A 17,527-nucleotide genomic window follows, 5' to 3' on the forward strand; every position below is an offset into this window, starting at 1 on the left:
ATTTTGAAGCAATAAGTGAAGAAAAATAAAAGATCCTAAAACTGCCATTAATCGTCTTTGAACCAAGTGTATTAAAGCAAAATTTAAATAACTTGCTTCACAGAGTTACTTAATAAGAAGTACTCAAGGGAAAACCTTGAGGAAAGTCTTGGCTTGCATACTTGACTTGAGAAAGGAACACTGATTTATTCTGGAACTAAATGTAGAATTGCATAACAGGGAGGTTGATAGCAAATTGCATCCTATGAAAATTACTATTTTTTATGAGATTTATTCCAGTATATCCCCACCTACTACTGGTAAAAGTAAGCAATGTCTGAATGTTTGTTTGACTTCATTAATTCTACAAGAAGCAGGAATACTAGAAAAAAAAATAAAACCTCCATAGATTAAAAAATTAAGCAGAAGTCCAAGAGAAAGTTTCATTATCAGATACCATTCTACAAATGTACATAGTTTATAGCACAGACTAATAATATTGTATATGATTCATTCCAAGATATACATGCATAAGAACTACAATGCCATCTTCTCCCACTCTGTGAATAATTGCAATCCTGCCAAATTCAAACACTAACTCTTGACAGTCCTGCAAACTTTAGCTCTGTCTCTTTAATCTCTGTTGATACTAAATTATATGCTACAGTATTGGTAAATGCATTCATATCTTCAATACTAGAAATTATACACAAAGTAAATCTAGTGTTTATCATTTATGACTGTTATCTGATTATTCTCAAATGATGCATGAGAGTTTCATAAAGACTATTTTTGTGGAAATCAGCATATATGAACCCAATTATTTAAAAGTCTAATCCTGCTAAGTGACAATAGAAAGAATGTCAGGGATGCTCCTACCCTTGTAATGTTCCCCACCTACTTTACTATAATCATCTCTAAGAAAGGGATGAAGTGACTTCACTGAATCAGCATCTCATATAGGCAGCTGCCGTCAGTGGAGAAATGCAGAAATGGTCCACATTAAATCTCAAGTTTCCCATTTTTAAGTCTGCAAATTTTTCATTTACATTTCCTAGTTAAAATCTTCAGTTGAGAATAAGCTTTCGATATTGTGTAGTGTTATTATGCTTTATTTATGGTAAGTAACGGTATACATTATCTTTGTCTTCTTCATGTTTATATTACTAGTGTACAAGGCATATATAACTAATACTTCTTCTTCTGTATGTGCAAATATACAATAGGTGGACTGGTCTGTTGACCCTTTTCAGCCAGGACCTGAACTCAGTCAGCTAAAGATTATCATGGATTTCCAGCAAATGAGTATTGCATAATGATACATAGATTTATGACATGCAAAGAGAGTATATAGTTTTTCAAAGAAACGAACAAATACAGATGATTAAATTCATTAGAGGACAGTATAATACTAGAAATAATTGTTGCAATATATATGTATAACCTTTAAACTGTAACAATGCATTTATTTAATCAGGTCCTAAAAGTGATGCTACTTACTGTCATGACTCCTGCTTAGAATATTTTAAGTAAAGAAACATTGAATGTCAATCTTTATTATGGAAACAGTTGCACTGAGATTTTATCTGAATGTTTTCTTTTAGCACATTCTTAAATTTATTTGTGGTTTCCTGATATTTAACGTCAGTAAACAAGTGGTTCCATGTGGCGGGTCCCAGTCTAGAGAAAGCTTTTTCTCTAACAGTGGTTTCAAATGGAGGGTGGATTAGGTCAAGATTACTGCTGTGGGAGTTTCTGAGATCATAACTGCTTTCTCAGTTGCAAAGTTTTCCTTTAAGAGATGACATTAATTTTGTTGTAGAACATAGCAGAAGGGCTGCCCTATTGGTAACAGATAGCCAATTAGTGCTTTTGAATAGATTGCAGTAGTGAGTAAGTCTGTCTGGGGTGGCCACGGTGGTGCAGTGGTTAGCATTGCCACCTCACAGCAAGAGGTTCTCCGGTTCGATCCTCGGCTGGGGTGCCTTCTGTGCGGAGTCTGCATGTCTTCCCTGTGGTTGCATGGGTTTCCTCCGGGTGCTCCGGTTTCCTCCCACATCCCAAAGACATGCTGCAGGTGGATTGGACACTCTAAATTGGCCCTAGGTGTGAGTGTGGGTGTGTGTGTGCCTTCTGTGGACAGTTGGGCACTGGGCTGGTAACTCAACACTGTAAAACCCCACTGCCAATCATGAGCTGACAAGGAGATCCGCTGTGGCGACCCTTTACCGGGAAAAAGCCGAAAGAAGAAGAAGAAGTGAGTAAGTCTGTCTGCTAAAAGGATGAATCTACATCTGCTGTTCTCTACCATCTGAATTCTATTGGTGTTACAAGCTGAATGTAGCAGCAGAAATGGAAGACCATATTCGGGTTTTGGTAGTAGAATATTTTAGCTAAAGCTAATCAGGCTCTGGGTCACAGAAAATGGTTGATTTTGTAGCAAAGCTTTAGTTCTATTAAGATTTTATTAACAATAGTGTATGTGTGTGCTGTTATGGGGGGGGGGGATGTAGTGTAAGACCTAGATGTTTCTCTTCATTCACATTGGGAACGGTGCTCCCTTTCTGATCTGATATGTGTAAGGGAAGAATAGTCAGAACTTACTTTGCTATACAGAAGTCCATTACATTGGTTTTCTTAGGGTTGATAAGCAGTTTCCTAGAGAAAGACCAGGCACAAAGCTGGTTGACGTTATCTTTAGTTTATTTTGTATGTCAGAATGGTTACGAGGGAGATCATTTACAAAGAGGACAAAGAGAAGTGGACCTAGTACAGATCCCTGTTATGCACCCATGTTAAGAATGCCAGTAGAGGGTGTGAAATTACTGTACTACACCTGTAAGACGTGGTCTTTGAGATAGCTTTGAAGCAATTTTATTGTATTCCCACAAAGTTCAGTCTTTTAAGTTTGTTGAGAAGCAAATCATAATTACCTGTTTCAAAGATCCTTGTCATGTCAAGAAAGAGGCCTTTGAGACAGAAAATGTCATAATATTTTGTATACACAAAAAACTTTAAGCTCTGATTATGCTGTAGTGCTAACTGAGAGCTAGGGAGATGGAGTTTAATCATGAACACAGCACTCCCAAGAAAATGAAAGTCATTGCATAGTTTACATCTAAAATTTTACGTAATGCTTTTTGGACAAAGAGACTACGCAAATTAGAATTATTTAAATCAATTATTTGTACTATATACACAGCTAGAAATGAATTACTACTAAAGTATGCGGTTGTAGAAAAGTCTAAAATTTTTTTTTAAACAAGAAGCATCTTTATTAAATTATCATGTATGACATAGGTAATCGTACATTTATATAAATGAAAACAAACCATACTGACATACTTTTAGTTGCAAATATTATACATCACAAACAATATTGATATAATTGTAGCTGCAAACATTATATATAACTTATAATCTATCCTGTCATTGTCAGTCAAACATTACTTAGCTCATTCACATCCTGCCTTCTTGTAAACCTCATTCCTTCTCTGCATGTACTGTTCCCACAATTCCCATTTTTCCTATGCAATTTGTTCCTGCCCTTTTCTAAAGATCCCAGTTCCAGTTGTTTGTCTCTGTTACTATATTCACCACTTCTAGTAAAGTTGGTATAGATACTGATTTCCATTTTCTAGTAAATGCTTTTTTGGCATCCACCATAATTAGACTCAGCAAGGCCTTATTATGTCTAGGCAATTCCAATTCTGCAGCATAGCTCAGAAAAATCATTTCCTTAGTTACACAACTTTGCTCACCCAGTATCGCTGACAGAGCAGTCTTCAGGGAATCTTTAAAGACCGCCAACTCATTACATTCCCAGAAAATATGTTCTCCGTTACCTATTTCTTCCCCAAAAAGTCTACAATGTTTGGAAGGAGTTTATGGGATATCATCATCATCAACCCCCTTTTTCCCATTTTCTATATGAGGTTAAGGTGTCATGTTTCTCTATTCAATGCCACTCTTCTGCCATCTTTGATACTCATGCCTGACTGTCACAGTTCTTCTCTCCAGTAATACATCCACCTCCTTTCTAGATGTCCTTGTTTCCTCTTGCCTTTTTCCTGTCTGTCCCACCTTTTCTATACCAGATTGTCTTCTTTTTTTCTGCACATGTGCCCAGACCACTGTAATCTGTACTCTTTGACCTTCTCTACTACTGGAGCTACTTTGGCTTATGCTCTTATGTTCTCATTTCATCATCTGTCCCACAGTGTGCATCCTGCCACCCATCTCAGACATTTCATCTCCATCACTGCTAGCTTCTTCAACTGCTCTGCCATTACTGCCCAGGTTTCTATACCATGCAGTAGTACTGGTCATGCCACTGTTTTGTACACCTGACGTTTAAGCTTCTTTGGCTTTCTTCTGTCACATACTATACCTACCACTTTGTGCCAGTTGACTGCAGCCCCTCTGATTCTAACTTTGTCCTCCTCATTCAGACTCCCCTTCTCCTCAACCACCCCTCCCAGATACTTGAAACTGTTAATCTGTTCCTCTATTTTCCCATCTGTTTAAATAATCAACTTCTTCTTAACTCCACTATTTGCTGTCTTATCTGTACTGTTTCATCCTACATGTCTTCAATTTTGCATTCCACTCCTTTAGCCTTTGCTGATGTTCTTGCTCAGAGTCTGCCTGCAATGCCACATCATCTGCATAGAGCAACTTTGCTAATGTCTTTCATCACCGGTATGAACAGCAGTGCTCTAAGAGCTAAACTCTGGTGCACAACCACTCTCACTGGGAACCTCTCTTTGAGACTGAATACTGTTTATACTTCAGTCATTGGGTCCTTGTACATAGTGGGACTTTGAACCACTGCAGAACTGCCCAGATCAGCTTTTTTGGGACTTTGTCATATGCTTTCTCCAAGTCTAGGAATGCCTAGTTGGACTCTTTCCTCATCTATAGCTTTTTCTCAACTATCTGTCTCATTGCAAACATACGGTCATTTGTGTTGCATCCTGATCTGACTCTGAGGTGCTTATCTCCCATCTTACTTCCTACTCCTCTGCATATTCACTTATCAGTCACCCGCTCCAGAACTTTCATGCAATATGACAGGAGTTTGATATCTCTGTACTGTCAACAGTTGCAAATTTCCCATCTTGTTACCTCTTCTATGATGGGCTCCTCCTTTTCTCTCATTGTAGGCTGTGTCTGGGACATACTGCTTCCATGAGTTTTCTTCATTCAGAAGATGCTGGAAGTACTCCTTCCACCTCCTGACCTTGATGTCCTGTTGACCAGTGAGCAGGTTGTTGCTGGCATCTCTTATGAAGGGTGTCTGGCTATCTTCTTTATCTTTCTGTCTTTCCCTTGCAACCTGATATAATTTCTTTGTACCATCTACTGACTTACTTTCCAGAAGCTGGTAGTTGTGTTGCATCTGATGCAGTGTTCTTTGCTATTGCATCTGCTCTCTTAGCCTCTTTGTTATTCTACCAGTATTCCTTCCCAGCCTGGCCTGTTTTTCTATCTTTCACTTTTTCCTGCACTCCTTCTTTCTTTTGATGATTTCCATGACTTCTCCTTTCTACCACCAGTTTTCCTTAAGTACCTTATTTCCATATCTGGCTCAGCTGCATAACTGTTCTGTTGTCCTCACACATGCTGTTTTGAGATGCTGCCATTCTTCTTGATCTCCACCTATGCCCTCTTCTACTTGAGATGCTAGAGCCTTGAGTAAATGCTTGAACTGTTGAACTGTTGTGATTTCTCTCCATTCATCTTCCAGGACCTCAGCCTGGACTCTGTTGACCTTATTGCATAATGTGACATCCAGTTAATATTCCACTGGACTGCCACCAGTAATGTGATGTCCTCCATTTAAAACCTGGGTCAGTAATTAAGGAGCCTCAGTCCTCACCACTGACTCCAGTGTGGGAGCATCATGGAAAGACAGCAGAGCACAGAGCACACAAGAGTAAAATTCCACAATTTTCCCTTAAGAGCACAACAGGAACATGCTCTATTTCCTGGGACTGGACTATATACCTCTGTTCACCCCAAATGTAATCCCTTATTACACACTTCAGAGCAATGTGTTCCAGTTTAAGACCTCTGACTCACTCAAACTCAAAATAAATTGAAATCTTACACACTCAAACACTTATGGGAAGCCTGACAGAGATTTCCAGCTGTGTCCCCTCCCTAATACAAATGGTAATGTTGCCACCAGAGTTAGATAGTGTGACATGCCCTTCACAGGGTGATCAGTTATTAAAAATGAAATATCAAAATAAATGATAGCTATGACCAGAAGCAGCCAGGCATTCAATGTGACCTGGGAAGTATCAAACAGGCATAAGCACTCTCTAATCTCTAAACAATATACTGATTATCCAGCCACCATGTAAAGTAATGAAAAACATTTAATAATAAGTAAAATGATTATTAAAAGAAATGTAAATCAATAACTTTCAATAAACACCAGAATTCAATCGCCAGAAATATAAAATTAAACTTAGGATAGAAGTCTATTATTTTAGAGACATTGGGACACAGGTAGTCTCTCCTTTGATAATCACATCGCCACAGTGGTCAGGAAATCCTTCTACATGGCTCACCTCATCACAAAAGGTTTCACATCCTGAAAAAAAGAGGTCATTGTTCCCCTCTACTCAACACTTATTAGACCCATTATAGAGTACAATGCCCCTTTTGGTATGTACCTCACAAGACATCTACAACAACTGGAAAAGCCACAGAAATACCTCATAAAGAAGATTAATGGCCTCAAACAGATGCCATACGCAGACCATCTAAAAAAACTCCAGCTTTACTCTGTCGCATATCGCCTACTCAGAGGCGATCTCTGCCTAACATACAAAGCTATGTCAAACCCAGAGCTGTTGGACATGCTCCACTTAAAGAAATCCCAATCCCTCTGAGCTACACGCTCTAGGGACCTAAACCTTGTCACCCCAATAAACAGAACATGCTGGAGGGATAGATTCCTGTCCCAGAGACTTTCAATACTCTGGAACAGATTACCTATCTATGTCAAACAGAGCTCCTCATTAGCACTCTTCAAGAAAAATCTTGATGATTGGATGGGAAATAGGAAATTCACCCCAGGGATCAACTTCTGTGGCTCTGCTCGACAGGGGCACAGGAAAATAATTTTCTTGGGAGGCAAAAGCCAGAGTCCTTTTTGGCTAGGCTTATATAGGTCCTAGGGCTAATAGCCTAGTACCTACCTATGAATCTATATATATTATATATATATATATATATATATATATATATATATATATATATATATATATATATAAAAAAATTCCAATGCCCTGGGCCAGCTCATTCTTACCCCCACTAGATGTAACAGCATCCTTGACCTGTTCATTACTAACATGGGCGACAGTTGCTCTATACCAATAGTCAACTCCTCCCTGGTTAGATCCAACCACAAACTAATCACCTTGGAAATCCACATCCCTCCCACCTCTCCCGCAAAGGTAACCACCATGAAAAACTTATCCAAAGCTAACTTTGCGCTCCTAAAAACAGAGGTGGCTAACTTCACGGTGCCCATGCAATTGGAGAACAGCTGCATGACCACCAAATCATACACTAATGCCCTGTCCGAACATGTACACAAATGCATGGATCTTGCCAGACCCAATAGAATCAAGATGCTCTCCTCCAAAAAAAGAAGCTGATCTGGTGGTCCCCTGCCATAAACAAACTCTACAACAGAAGGAGGAAACTGATGTCAGGAGTGGAGTCCCAAGACTGGAAAAACTCCCTTATCACCTCAACAAAAAGTTGAGATCCCTCATAAAGTCCTCTAAAGCTAGCTATGAAAACAGAATTGTAGCCGATAGTAAGACAGCCACAAGGCCTTCTATAGTTATATAAAGAATCTCTACGGCAATACACAAATTTGCTCTGAGCTGTTGCAGAATGGCACCTCTTATACCAAGCCTACAGATATTGCCAATATACTGGCAGAGCGATTCAGTGCCAACTTTACCCCTCAACACCCCCATTGGACCAGTCACAATACCAATAGATTGCCAGGCACCCAGTATTACTGCTGCACAGGTTAAAACAGCACTGTCCAAGGCCAAGAATACAGCTTCTATGGGACCAGAAAATATCCCTGGCTGTGTTTTACATGAACATACTGAGTGAACTGGCACCTCACCTGTGTGCCCTGTTCAATCACAGCCTCACCTCAGGCTTTGTCCCTACCAAACTGTGCACTGCTACAGTTATCCCTCTCCACAAAGGAGGAGCGACTACAGACTCTGGGAACTATTGCCCCATTAGCCTGACAAGTCTGATATGCAAAGGTATGGAACGCATCATCATGGACCTAATAAACAAGGATATAGGGAATCTCTAAACTCTGGATCCCACACAGTTTGGCTTTGTGAAGGGGAGATCATACTTCTTTGAGTCAGTCACCAGAGCTGTGCATGAAGGCAAGCTGGTTCATACAGCCTTCCTTGATCTGGCCAATGCCTTTGATACCATTCCCAATTCAGGAATCATAGAAAAACTCACTAATCTAGGCATCAACCCCTATATCGCTAGGTGAGTTGCAAACTGGCTCACAGAGAGAACCCACAGTGTGAAAGTAGCTGACTCCAAGTCAGACTGCCAACTAGTCACTAGTGGAGTCCCACAGGGTTCAGTCCTGAGTCCTCTCCTGTTTGGTATCTACTTCTCTGAAGCCCAGGCCAACACGAATGGACTCTGGCTGACAAAGTTCACAGATGATTGCAAGTTGGGAGCCATAATTAACTCCACAATTGATGTTGACATCTTACAGAAAGGCCTCACTGAGACCAACGACTGGTGTCAGAACCATGGCCTTAAGCTCAATGCCAAAAAATGTGTCATCCTCCCCTTTGGGAAAAACCCGATTCCCATGAATTACCACATTGATGGTAGTCCACTGAACACAGAAGGTGTCATAAGAGATCTGGGAACACAGGTTGACAGCAACCTCTCTCTTGACCACCACATTGCCACTGTGGTCAGAAAGTCCTTTTATGTGGCACATCTCATTACTAAGGGTTTTACATCCAGGAAGAAAGAGATCATTGTCTCTCTGTACTCTTCCCTCATTAGGCCATTCATTAAGTACAGTGCCCCATTTGCCATGTACCTCACTAGACACCTGCAACAACTGGAGTGGCCACAAAAGTACCACACAAAGAGGATCCTAGGCCTTAAACATTTGTCCTATATGGACAGACTAAAAAAAATCCAACTATTCTCTGTCTCATATTGCCTACTTAGAGGCAATCTCTGCTTGACTTACAAAGCCATGTCTGACCCAGCTCTGTTAGAAATGCTACATCTAAAGAAATCCCAATCCCTCCGCACTACACACTCCAGAGACCTTAACCTCATTACCACAATCAACAGAACAAGGTGGAGGGACAGGTTCTTAACCCAGAGACTGCCCATGCTATGGAACAGACTTCCCATACATGTCAAGCAGAACACCTCACTGGCACTCTTCAAGAGAAATCTTGATGAGTAGATGGGAAATAGAAAATTCACCCCGGGGATCACTCCAGTGGCTTTACAAAGGCTCCAGGGCCATTAGCCTAGTACACACCTATGAACCTATGAACCTAGAACTCTATCTAAATAACTAAACTTTCCTAATCTAACTAGAGAATACTGTCCCTGATCTATTCTAAAACATAACAGCAAGGCAAAGGTAGATTTACGGTTTTTTTTTTTTTTTTTTTTTGGTGAGTCTTTTTTCGGTTATCCGCTGGACAGCACTGTAACTGGTTGAAACTCTGAACTAACTGCCCTTCAACTGACTTCAGCAGTTTCTTTTATAGTACAGGTTAACTGTCTGAACTGTCTTATTTTAAAAATAACAATCAGCTGTTTGAAAAAGTTATTTTTCCTGTCAATCATCTGTTCAAATAATCACATAGCAACCAGGGACATTTTAATGACATCACCTACTTATCAAATGATTTTCCACAGACAGTTTGTACTTTAGAATCTCCCTCATACACATGTGCAATTGGACATGTATCAAAACAGGACAGATTCTTTAAACATTTTGTATAAGTGGGGAAATACTCAACATTTTAAAAATATATTTACATTTTCACAGTTAGACATGTGGCATGCAATACAAGTTAATCTGAGAATATCCACAAATCTCCTGGCAGACATGCTAACCCAGATGACAGTGTTTTTGTTTTCTTCACATTTCTCCCTCCTTATGACTCAAGCATGATTTTCAAGTGACCCTTGAAAACTGATGCTTGAGAAAAATGGGTCTACCTGGGAATATTAACCCACTCGTCTCCTGGACAATCCATCTGCATTAGCATTATTAACCCCACTGAGATGTTGTATGGTCATATCATATGCTTGCAATTCTAGACTCCACCTCAGTAACTTGGCATTTTGCTTACTGACCCTATTAAGCTATGTTAAATGGTTATGATCTTTGAGTACAGTGAATTTTCTCCCATAAAGATAGGGCTGCAGCTTTTTCAATGCCCACACTGTGGCCAAACACTCTTTCTCCATGGCTGAGTAACACTCTTCTCTAGGTTGGAGTCTACAGCTCAGGTATATCACTGGGTGCTCTTCTCCTTCTGGAGAGACTTGGCTAAGTACAGCTCCCACCCCATAATTTGAAGCATCTACCTGTACAACAAATTCTTAATTGTAATCTGGGCTGGCTAACAGAGAGGGTCCTCCCAAGACCTCTTTAAGTTTTTGGAATGCCTGTTCACAATCTGTGGTTCACATTACCTTGTCTGGTTTATTCTTCCTAGTTAGGACAGTAAGGGGTGCAGCTATGGTATTGTAATTGGGCACACATTTACTATAGTACCATGCTGTCCCTAGAAATGCTCTCACTTGTTTCTTAGTAACAGGAACTAGCCATTCTTGAATAGTTTCCACTTTGACAAGTTCTGACTTAATTTTACCACTTCCCACTCAGTGTCCTAAGTAAGTGACCACTGCCATACCCACTTGACACTTACTGGGTTTAATGGTTAATCTTCCCTACTTAGCATAGTCTTCAATGTAGAGTTTAACCTCTCCACAACACCATTAGTATGGTGCTGGTAGTGGGTGGTCTTTAGATGCTTCACCCCACAATGCTTCCACAGACAAGTCAGCAGGTCTGACATGAAGTTGGCACCTTGGTCAGTCAGTATTTTCTGTGGAAAAGCTACTCTGCTGAAGATTTCCAGCAAAGCATTTGTCACATTATCTGCCTCGATAGATGACAGAGCCACCACTTCAGGATATCTGGTAGCATAGTCTACTACCACCAAGATGGAATTTCTTTACAGTAGATCTTGGAGTACTCAGGGGTCCAAAAATATCCAGGGCTACTCTCTGAAATGGCTCTTCAATAACAGGCAAACACATTAATGAACCCTATGTTCACAAGACCTACAATATCCCACGACATCCCCTGCAATCCCAGGCCAATAGACATTTTGCATAAGATGTCTCTTATGTCCATATGACCTGAGAAAGGAATGTCATGTGCTATGGCTAAAGGTGGCAGATGGTAAGCTCTAGGAACTACCAACTGCCATGTTACTTCATCTTCTAGCCCACCTCCAGGAGTCTACTCTCTATACAACAAACCTTTGTATCAGTATACTGACTCCCCTCTTCCTTGAGCCTCAGGTGCCTTCTTAGCCATCTCTCTCAAGCTTTGCAATGTAGGATCTATAAGTTGAGCCTGTCTCAACTCTATCTTTGTGACTATCCCTAGCTCCCCTTCCGCAGGAAGCCTAGTCACATCTGACAGCTGCGCCTTGCTGTCTCTCTGCCTACCACCACTCACCTCCATCCACATAGTCACTGTGTTCAAGGGAACATTAGTACCCACCAGCAACTGTGGCTCACATTCAGACTTACTGCTACCAGATAGCACCTCCTCTAAAACAGCCACCATGCCAGTCCCAGCTTCAGGTATGAGATCTTTCTGAGTCTCTCCCAGACCACTGGACATACATGCCTATCTCCAAGCCTGACTGTGAGTCACTGCATGTACACAAGGCAGTGCATTATCAAAGTAATTCTCTATCAGGACATCTGCAGGAATATCCTAAAACACACCTACTTGCTTGCTTCCTCTTCCACCCTCCTAATCAAGATGAACCCTAGCCAAAGGTATTTGGAATGGGGTCCCTCCCAACACTCTGACTGGAGTGGACTGCCCAGGCAAGTACTGCTCTTCTCTAACCACTGCAGGCCTCACAATGGTTATATCACTTGCTGTGTCCCTCTTAACAGTTACCTGTTTACCATCTACTAAGATAGGATATAAATTTTGGTGATAATTTGGCACCCCAGTTGTTTCTAAACAACTTGCCACTGCCAGTTTGTAATCCACACTTACTGGCTCCCTCAACTTCTGTTTCTCACCTTACCTCAATGGACATTTGGATGCTATGTGTCTCCTCTGTTTACACTTGAAACATCTAATCCCTAACTGGGCACTTGAATTAGTAGTTCTTCCCGTTACTGGTGTTCTCTGTTGGAGTGGTTTAGACTGCCCCCCATAGGTTCCCTTATGTCCATGTGCAGCACTGGGTATCCATTTCTTATGCAGTGGTGCTCTGTTTGCCATGTAGAGATCCCGTTTTCTCCCCAACTCCTCTGCAGAGTTACACTCACGGTCTGCTAACCAGACTTTCATGTGATCAGGCAAAGTACTGAGGTCTTGTTCCCTCACCAAAAGGTCTGCCAGTCCCACAGAAGTGGTGACCTGACACTCACTCACCAATCTATGAAAGTCAGTACTTAAGTCAGTAATATAATCACATGCACTTTCATCTGCCTTGTGTCTATGTTCACAAAACATTTTTCTGTATGCCTCAGGTGTAAGTTTGAAACAGTCAAGCAAGAAGCATTTCATTTTATCATAATTCAAACAATCTACATCATATGACTTTGCTATAGCCTGAACAACTTTACCATGGAGTAAGGGAGTCAGGAGCTGAACCCAGAGCTCATGGTCAACAGCATATTGTCTATATACCCTCTCAAAAATATGAATAAACTATCAAAATCATCCCCATGCCTGTACTGAGAAAAACATTTACTGGCCTTTACAGCTTCTGGGGTCCAGTTATTCCATTCTTAATTACTTCCATGACCCTCTTGAAGGGTTTGAAGCTCCATTTCATGCCAGCACTGTCTCTCATTGTCCTTGGCTTCTAAATGCCTCAGTCTCTCTTCGGTCTCCAGCAGTTTAGTTTAGTTCATATTGGCACTGCTTCTCCTCAGCCTCCAAATGTTGGGTCTCCAGTTGCAGTTTCTCTTCAGTCTCCATTTCATATCAGTGTTGACTCTCCCTGGACACCAGACTTTGCATTTGCTCCTTGGCATCCAGTTCATATTGGCACCATTTCTCCTCAGCCTCTATTTCCAATCTCCTTAACTCCAGATGGATTTTCAGGTCATCTAAAGAAAATGTGGACTGTCCCATCTCGGCAGGCTGCACATCACCAACACCAAACTGGATATCCTCTGAATGGCTGGTCTGAGCTTTGGCTGCAACCAAGGCTGAAATCCTTGGTCAGGTTGGCATGCACCAGTCCTCTGGGTTCACACTCCTTAGCCAGCTGGATCTTTGTCAGCTTGCTAAAATCTTCTTCTGGCATCCTTACCTGCTATCCCTGACTATCTAACTAATAAATAAATAAATAAATAAATAAAACTGTGGTGGATTGAAATTCTGAATGTTTACCTTATGGTTGTCAACAGTGCACACCTTAATGACAATTACCTACAGGCTACTGAAATCCAATATAAAATCCCACTAAGCTGCCACCAGTAGTGTGACATCCAGTTAATATCTCACTGGACCACCACCAATAATGTGAAATCCAGTTAATATCCCACCAGACCACCACCAATAATGTGATGTCCCCTACTTAAATCCCAGGTCAGTAATTAAGGAGCCTCAATCCTCAACACTGACTCCAGTATGGGAGTGTCATGGAAAAACACCACAGCACACAATTTCCATTAAGAGCACAACAGGAACATGCTCCATTTCCTGTGACTGTACTATATACCTCTGTCCACCCCAAATGTAATCCCTTATTATATACTTCAGAGCAATGTGCTCCAGTTTAAGATCTCTGACTCACTCACACTCAAAATAAATTGAAATCTCACACACTCAAAGACTTATGGGAAGCCTGACACAGATTTCAATCTGTGTCCCCTCCCCATTACAAATGTTAATGCTGCCAGCAGGGTCAGTCTACACACCCTTCAAAGGGTAATCACTTATTAAAAATTAAATATCAAAATAAATGATAGCTATGACCAGAAGCAGCCAGACATTCAAGGTGACCTAGGGAGTATCAAACAGGTATAAGCACTATGTAATCTCTAAAGAATATACTGATTGTCCAGCCACAATGTAAAGTATTGAAAAACATTTAATAATAAGTAAAATGATTATTACAAAAATGTAAATTAATAACTTTCAATAAACACCAGAATTCAATTATCAGAAATTAAACTGTAGGATAGAAGTACATAATTTTAGAAAACCTCTAGCTCAATAACTAAGCTTTCCTAATCTAATTAGAGAATACTGTCCTTGATCTAATCTAAAATGTAAGAGTAAGGCAAAGGCAGGCTTACAGTTTTTTTTTGGTGAGTCCTTTTTTGGGTATTCACTTCACAGCACTGTAACTGACTGCAACTCTTAACTAACTGCCCTTCAGCTGACTTCAGCAGTCTCTTTTATATTCCAGGTTAACATTCTCAACTGTCTTATTTTAAAAATAACAGCTGTTTGAAAATGTTATTTTTCCTGTCAATCATTTGTTTAAATAATCACATAGCAACCAGGAACATTCTAATGACATCACCTACTGATCAGCTGATTTTCCACAGACAGTTTGTACTTTAGAATCTCCCTCACAAACATGTGCATATAGAAATGTATCAAAACACTGACAGATTCTTAAACATTTTGTATAAGCTGGGAAATACTCAACATTTTAAAAACTTATTTACATTTTTACAATTAGACATGCTGGCATACAATACAAATTAATCTGAGAATATGCACAAATCTCCTGCCAGACATTCTAACACAGATGACAGTTTTCATTTTCCTTACACCTTCTCCAACCACTGCTTGCAGCTTATGGAAGTGGAAAATGAATTGATCTAGATTATGATTGTATCAGAATGTAGTTTGATAGATAATGCTGTAGAAGTTGCTTTTGCTCCCTTCTCACCATGCTCATTTACAGCTTTCTCAGAAATTGCAACATCAATGGAAACACAATGTCAGCTGTCCTCAACAGTATACCAACCTCAGTGTTATCAGAATACAATGGACATCACATCTACATCATAGTCCCCATTGAATCCTCACTGCCATGAGAGGTTTCACAAAAAATAGGTTGGCTTCACAAAAAAAAAAAATCTCCCCGTGAGTTATGGAAATTAAAAAAGATATCAACACATATACTTATACAGTAGTCTAATTAAAATGTTTTAGTGTGTGTGTGTGTGTTTGTATGGATATATACATTATATATATATATATATATATATATATATATATATATATATATATATGTGTGTGTGTGTGTGTGTGTGTGTGTGTGTGTGTATGTGTGTGTGTGTGTGTGTGTGTGTGTGTATGTATCTATGTATGAGTATATGCATGCATGTGTCAGGGAGAGAATGTCATGCTGCAGGCTGACAGATTGTGTGCCCTATCACTCTATGTTGGTTTTAAGCTCACATTGGGCAAAGTGAGTGAGGTAAATATCCCCATTTCTAAGTTATATATCTATCTGATGGCCGTACCCTTAAGAACCATGTAACAGACCATTCCACAAGACCACACTCTGCTCCTGTAGTAGCACATTGGTTTCTTGGTGGCCATACCTCATTCTGCCTGACATGCACTCCACCTGTTTTCTTTATTACCACCAGTAACCCAATATCTACCCTTCTCCCCAGAGTTCAGTCCACATCTCCTTCCTCCAGAGATAGGTGAACAGACAAAGCCCCTTCATTCCTCTCCCATCCATCATTGACGCATTCGTTGCTGATGGTGCTTATCAAACCCCAGTCGTCTGGGCCACAGGTGTGACTCTTTCTCTCTATACCACAGTCAACACACCTCCAGAGTTACCAGCTCCTACTTGTGCTTTAGCTCCCTTCTTACCATGCTCACTTACAGCTTTCTCAGAAATTGCAACATCACTGGAAACACAGTGTCAGCTGTCCTCAACAGTATACCAACCTCAGTGTTATCAGAAGACAGTGGAAAGCACTTCTACACATACCTGTCAACTGTACAGATTTTCACAGAATGTCCAGATTTTGGTCTCATATTTTTGGTCTATTTTTCATAAAATTGTGGTTTTCTGGTAAATTAGTTGTAAATCATTAAAGGCTGAAGTTCGAAAATAATGATAGACATTTCAGTTTTAGAATTCATATCCTTCAGAACATTAATGCTAATGCAAAACCTGTTATTCCATCAACTTGCTAAGTTTGTAAGAACAATATTTAAAAATTGCCCCTGTTTTTTGGCCTTTGTCCAGATTTCTTGCTCTGAGAGGATGAAAGGTATGCTCTACATCATAGTCCTCAGTGAGGCCTCACTGCCATGAGAGATTTCACCTTTTTCCAGCAACTTCTACAAGATTATTCACCAAACCACATTCTGATACAGTCATAATCTGGATCAATTAATTCTCCACTTTCATATCAACATTACTTACAGACACAATGGCCTCTCCCATTATGGCACAATGCCAAAATCCACCCCACTCAAAAAGAGTAGGGGCTCTTTATTACAGTAGAAATAGAAACATATAATCATACAATGTACATATTTACATCAAAATATATTTACAGATGTATGCAATAATGATATATAAAACATCATTAGAATGCAGCCCCTGTCAATCTCTTAACCCTCCCAATCTTTAAAACATAACCTTAATTATCATTTATTTATTCTGCTTTCTGTGCATTGTGTTTCTTACTAAAAAAAAATCTCTTCAGTTCTACCCAACTGTATATGCCAAATTATAGTCATACGTAATCCATCTATAATATTAGTATTGCCTACTCCTATAGTGTCATACACACCAAACATATTACTTTTTATATTCTCCTTTCCAAAAATGGTCTCTTCATTTCCTTAGCTATTGTTTCAAATAAATGTTTTTATCCTTTGACAGCCAAGACACACATGTTATGCTATTTCCTCCATATAACATATAATTTAATTTTTTTTTCTTCTAATAAATATTTCACTTCAGCTTTTACAGGCAATTTTACCAAACACAGTCACCACACAAAATCAATATATCTGCCTATGGTAACCATTTGAAATAACAGGACCCAGAAGAACAAGTTGCAAAACACAGAGACTGAATGGCTGAAAAAAAACAGACTTACATACACTGTCTGAGATGGCCATTTCTTAGGATATTCCCTTTTCTTGGAGGTATGGTGATCTCAGAGTTAGTATATATAAGTTCTGGGAGAAGTGAGAGGGTTTTTCTCT

This window comes from Protopterus annectens, chromosome 13.part0, assembly GCF_019279795.1.
Source record: "Protopterus annectens isolate FY-2018-M chromosome 13.part0, PAN1.0, whole genome shotgun sequence".
NCBI lineage: Eukaryota > Metazoa > Chordata > Ceratodontiformes > Protopteridae > Protopterus > Protopterus annectens.